We start from the raw sequence: 6,717 nt of genomic DNA on the forward strand, positions 1-6,717 counted from the left end.
CCCAAACTTTTAGTTGATTGTGGAGACTTTCCAGAGTTTTCATTCATTCTGTACCTATTCCGCTTTCTCAGCAACCTAGAATGAGAAGAAAAAAACCCACTAGCATTTTTACAATCCATTTGAAGATATATCAAGCCAGCTATTACGCAGCTGAATTTCCACATAACTCCAGGACTTGTGGGAAGAACATATGTCAAATTTGGGCAAATATTTTCGGCTCAGTCCACACTAAGGCGATTAAAAGGTTAACATATTCACATCTTAGACGGGTGTAGGAAATCTTTAGTCTTTAAATTTTTATTGTGTGGCTCGTGGTTTACTGCCCTCAATGTCTCCTCCCATTGTATTGGGGACCTTCTGAGCAGTGACCCGTTAATGAGGCCACAGAAATCTAGCTATACTTGGTTTTCTCTGCATCAGGAAATGAGGCCTTCTAGCAAAGAATAACTGACTCAAGATGGGGAGCAACAAACTGAGGAAAACTATGGAGTTTTCTGTTGACAGACACAAGGATTTATCAATGTAAAGACTAGTTGTCCTTTTCACCCCTACATAAATTTCTGTCTGGCTCAGGTAATATAGACTGTTTTTATTTGTTCGTTTGCTGCAAACTAATATAGTATGATTGAGTTTTTAATGAGCCTCAACTAGTTAGGTAACTGCAAAATGTGGTAGGTCAAAGATGCTATCCAGATGTCCCCAACCTTTTTGGCGCCAAGGTCTGGTGCTCCTATGAGAATCTAATGCATGATGATCTGAGGTGGAGCTGAGGCGGTGATGCTAGTGCTGGGGAGCAGCTGCAAACACAGATGAAGCTTTGCTGGCTCCCCCGCTTCTTACCTCCTGCTGTGCAGCCCCCTTTCGTAACAGGTGGTGAACTGGTACCAGGGATTGGGGACCCATGCATAAAACCACTCCCAATGAGCAAAAATAGAGGACAGGTGAAGCTGAGTTTAAAAGGGACAGCCTGAAGTCTTCTTTATGACCTGCGACTTCCATAAACCCTCTGATGGAAGACCTCTTCTGAGAAAGGAAGATGTTTACAATTGAGGTAAAATATTCTATAATGAGTGTGCACTCTATAATATAGGAGACTAGAGAAAGAAATGATGCTGTTTCCATGACCCTGCAGGGGAGTCAGTGGAAGTATTTGGGCTACATAGCGGATAAGTAGGATTTACCGGAAGAAGGATGAGCGAGAGTTCCCTGCAGAGGGAAGAGCATATGCGAAGGCATACAACTGTAAAGAAATAGGATGCATTCAAGGAAAGCCTAAGATTTGAAATGACCTGAGGGTAATGTACATGAGAAGTTGACTGTGAAGGACCACGTTGAATTTTATCCATTAATTAATTAATGATGGTTGTGGTTGTTTTTTATATGTCGATCACGTGTATCTATATATTTTTAAAATTTCGTTTAAATGGACTGTCTCAGAATTAGCATAATAAAAATCACATGAACGTGTTTTAAAATCCAATAATACTATAAAACTTATGAGAATAACAAGAGTCCCTCGCCCCACCATTCCAAATACTCAGTCTCATTCTCCAGAAGCATCCATATGCAACTCTTTTGGCAAATTCTCCTGTGTTTACCTTTCACCAATGCTTAATCCTTATCTACCATAATAGTATAATATGTCTAAAAAATAGATCATACCCTCATTATGTATGTCCCAATTCTTCCAAAAGTAATATCACAATTTCTGGTTAAATCAGTATTTATGTATATATGTACATATACATACATACATACATACATACATATATATATATATATATATATATATATATATGTATACATAAATGTTATATGTATATATAAAATTTGCTTTTGAATCAAGTAGTATATAATAATTATGCACTCTTCCCCTAGACTGAAAATCATCATTTTTCATTTGCTTAGTTTTTATGTAGCTATGTGAGCAGAGGTAGGGCTTGATGACAATTGATTTTCACTGTCGGGGGATGGAGTGATTTTCTGTTGAGTTAGATTTCATGTACTTGGATCTCCAGATATTGGCACCTATAGATTTAGTATTAATAGATCACTATCTCTAGATATTTGTATTTATAGATCTATGAGACGTTTGCTTTCTCCTATTACTACTCCACAATTTGTTATTCAACTTCCAAAAAATGTGGGTATTTGTATTAGTAAGCTATTGCTATAGCCACAAACACACCCCAAATCTCATTGGCTTATAGCAGCACTTTTTGGGAGTTTAAGTTACATGAGGCCCGTTGCTCTGCTAGGCTCTGCTGGGCTTGGCTCCATGTGTTTTTGAAATCCGGGACTAGGGCTTAAGAGCAAACACCATCTGGGAAATTTTGTTCTGGTGAAGGACAGAAGCACAGTGAAAAGAACTGAACCACAGAAATGCACTAAAGCTTCTGCTCAGATATCTTATATATTATTTGCTCACATTGCATTGGCCAAAACAAGTCAAATGGCCGTGCCTAAAGTACATGGGTTGGAGAAATATTTCTACCTTAAAAAGGAAATAAGAATCAACATTCATGTTTGGTCAAAATTCTGAAAAAAAAAAAAAAAGTACATACCAAACAAAGGACAGTATTTACCAGGGGGTGGCAGTTGGTGGTAGAAACTGGGTGGGATGTGACAGACAGAAGCTCCAGGGAGCTTTCCCCCACATAACAGCTATGCATTCTTATTTTTGTACCAGGCAAATGTATTTCTTCCTCAGAAAGTGAAATTTATCAGTAAATTCTAACAATGCTAAACTTTAGAAGAATGAATATAACTTTTTAAATATTATTACAGCTAAACAAGCAAATCAAATTGTTCTTCTTTCCAAAACCTATAATCAATGTAATATTTTTATCACCTGAGTCCAGTTGCCTAGTATGTAAAATGAAAGTGTTTTATTTAATCTCGAATGTCTCTCCTCTTTCCTATTGATATAATTTTAATTCCTTGTGGGTGAATAATAGATTTTCAAGTCAGAGTGGAGAAGCAAATCTTTCCCTAAACTAACGCTCATTACTCTATTTGGAGGTATGCTTTAAAAACTCATATATTTTCATTTTTCTAAATGAAAAAACGTCAGAGAAAAACCCAGAAAAAATAAAAGAGAACAAAGAAAACTGTTTTGTTATTTCCAGTGTATTAGCAGGGAGTACTCGAAGGCAAAGCGAGCTTGGGAAAAAGGTTCACTTAAAATGTCATCATCTTCTGAAGACTTTCTTAACCCATCCCACACCCCCTCCTGCCCCAGGAGAACTAATATTTTGTGTCAGCGAAGCTTTGTTCATGTCTGCACTATGGCACGCATAAATCTTTAATGCAATCCCTGATCTATACGTTTCTCTCCTCTACCAGACTGGGTTCCTTATAGCTTTGTAATGCTAGGACCTACCTTGGTACTTGATGCTTAATCAAATGTCAATAAATCGTTAATGAATTAGCATACGCTATTTTTTTCAGAATGTAGTTTAATAAAATGAGTAAAATACTAACAGAAGAAACTACCATCTTTTATTTCATAACACTTTAAATTCTAATGCTGACGTTTGTAAAAATTCCATTTAGTTTGTCCTACCTATATATTCTTTTCTTTTCCAACCGTTTTTACTTTTGCTGAATAACCATAGGGAATAAATTTCACCGATGCGTTAATTTTTTTCAAAATAAAAAAGTATTTTACTTTTGGGTTTTATCAAAGTTACATATGTACAAAGCTATATATGAATGGTTAATTAAAAACATAGCTTCTCTGCATGTGGTCTGTTTTCCCAGAAGCAGCCATTTTCAAGTCTTTCAACTGTTTCTTCTGGTATTTAATTTCACATTGCAAACAAAACAAGAATAACAAAACAGAAACAAAACCCTGATTATTCTGGTATGTCTTCTTTATTCAGTTTTAAGTATTCTCTGTCCTTTTCTTAATAAGGAAATTCTCTACTTCTCCCCCTAATATACATGATAACTTTTTATTCATCAATATTCAGTATTTATGTTGTTATGGCTATATAAATGTTATTCATAGACAGGATTACATCTCCTTTCTCTAATGGTTCTTTCTAGAGTTAATAATTGCCTTATTTATTTGGTTTTTATTTTTTGCTTAGAAAGAGAGATTGAGATTTTGAAGACAATTGGGGAAAATTTGATTATAGACTAGGTATGTTTTGGGTATTAATTATCTTCAGCATGAATGGCTCTGTGGTTATATGTAAGAAAATGGCTGTATGTTTTGGAGTTGCATATGGGAATATTTAGAGGTAATATAACATTTGGGTTTCATTTAAAATACTTCGGCCAAGAGAAAAAGGGATCTAGAAAGCAAGTGTGGCCAAATTTGATAATTGTTGAATCTGGGTGAAGGGTACATGAAAGTTCAATTCTCTCCACTTTTGTGTATCTTTGAAATTTTTCCTAATTAAAGTTACGTGTCTTTTGCTATGGTTTCAATAGAACCACATTTAACAAAAGCTCGACAGTAAAGTTTAGATTTGCAAGGAGTGACTGTGATGTTAATTCGATATGTTTATTGCCTAAAGCCACACACACATATGGACTAGAAATACAGAAATGTAAGCTCTTAATGTCAACTTCGCCACCACTGCAATATATATTGGGGCATCATGAATAAAACTGGACCTGGTCTCCTCAACTGTAAAAGGATGGAGCAAAAAATCATTGGGGCCTTTTCTGCACGTAGCTTCTTAACTACAGAGAGCTTCGCCTAATATATTTGCCTCAGTGTAAAATTCTCCTCTGGGGATATAAACAGATGCCAAATGGCAGCCTGAAGATGTCAGAGAATTCTAGATGCTTATATTCTAATGGTACCTTGCAAATAGTGTAGCTTATATTCCTCTCTAATGCAGGAATATTCTGTCTAGTACAGAGGTCCCCAAGCTCTAGGTCGTGGACTGGTACCGGTCTGTGGCCTGTTAGGAACCGGGCCACACAGCAGGAGGTGAGCGGCGGGCAAGAGAGCAAAACTACATCCGGATCTGCAGCCGCTCCCCAGCGCTGGCATCACCGCCTCAGCTCCGCCTCAGATCATCAGGCATTAGATTCTCATAGGAGCACCGGTCCCTGAGGCCACAACGTTTGGGGACCACTGCTCTAGTAGCTGTTCGTCTAGCCTTGAATTCTTCCAGAAATGGTTATCTCACTATTGCGTGAAGCTGCCCATTCCTTTAGTGATCACTTGATCCTTAGCTTAAATTTATAAACTACACCTTTCTTTAATTGCCTGAACATGGCAATTTTGAATAAATTTCTCATTTTGAATAATAAACACCATCATTTCATTATGCTAAAGAATTTTCAAGGTTTTCTGAGGCCCTGAGTTTAAAATAATGACAGATAAAAATCTCCCTTAATGCTAAGAACCAAATTTTGTCTGTACAAAGTTGGTCATGGTCTGCCTCCTTCTGATGGTTTCTTATCTCTTCTAGCACTTTCTTTATCTCACTGGCCTGCCCCTATCCTTGTCAGTTTTCAAATCTATAAGCTAGCAGTGGGTTTAGAATGACTTTCACATACATTACATCATGGGGTGCTGTACCCAGTCTACGTTCTGGGTGTATTGCCATCTGGTTGGGCCCAGACCATAGTCCGTTCTGGTTTTAGAAAGTGAAATTCTCCTTTCTCCCCAAATTATGGATCCAACCTCATTCATTGGATATCCCTTTTTCATTCTTTGCCTATTTCCTCCTTTGAATTGGAAGCCTGACTTTCTAGTTCACTATTCTCCATGAGGAACAGGCAGGTTTTAGGAATTTCTGTCTCTAATCAACAGCTGTCGTAACCCTAACACTTTTAGAGAAGTGTGTGAAGGAAAACATTCAGTCATTTGTAGCTTCTTTTGGTCATTCCCCAGCCTTTGCCGCTATGAATGGAAATAGGAAGGGCTAAGTTATACTGAGCCTATGAGCCCATGCCAAACCTATATTTTTATAATTTCGAAGGTCAAGCTCAGTATAAAATGTCCCCAACAGAGGAGATAACACTTATTTTGTGGGGTTCCTCTGAGTGCTCAGTGGCCCACATTTGAGGGTTTGGCCATCCATCGATCTGTAGGTTAGAATAGTCCAGAACCATTTGCTGAGGGGGAGTATTTATTGATCCTTTCCACAGACATGCTCTTGATTTGTCTTCTCAAAGTGATGGCTGTGTGGATATTCAGCCAAACATCTGTCTTGAGTTGGCATTTTAAATTTCCTTAAATGACCTAACCTCTACCTTCTTTTCGATGGTCGGGATATATGCATCATCCCTTAATTGGCATCAGAACATGTCTGGCACCGTGTTCACATCAGGGATATGATTAACCTTGAACAGTCTGATCTGCAAACCTTATCAAAAGCACATTGACAAGAAATAGTATTGTTGGAGGATTGCTTAAAAGAAATGAAGTCCATCTTCAGATATTCTAAAATTTACCCTTGAACCAAGCCAATCTGTTAGCAAGCTTTGTACTTGACCTTCGTTGCTTGGACCCCGCATAGATCACTTAGTGAATTTCCTTCTGCCTTATGTATTTATTCTACAATGAAGGACTCATCTAAGAAACAGCGTTATGAATTTATTTTAATGTATTGCAGAAAAGTTGTCATAGATACTTTACATACTTACTTTTCAAAGTCTGGTTCCACGAACAGCAGTTTTGACCTCACCTGGGAGTCTGTTAAACAGAGACTCTTGGGCTTTACCCCAGGAGTGTTGAATCAGAATCTG

This window comes from Pteropus vampyrus, unplaced genomic scaffold, assembly GCF_000151845.1.
Source record: "Pteropus vampyrus isolate Shadow unplaced genomic scaffold, Pvam_2.0 Scaffold81, whole genome shotgun sequence".
Taxonomy (NCBI): domain Eukaryota; kingdom Metazoa; phylum Chordata; class Mammalia; order Chiroptera; family Pteropodidae; genus Pteropus; species Pteropus vampyrus.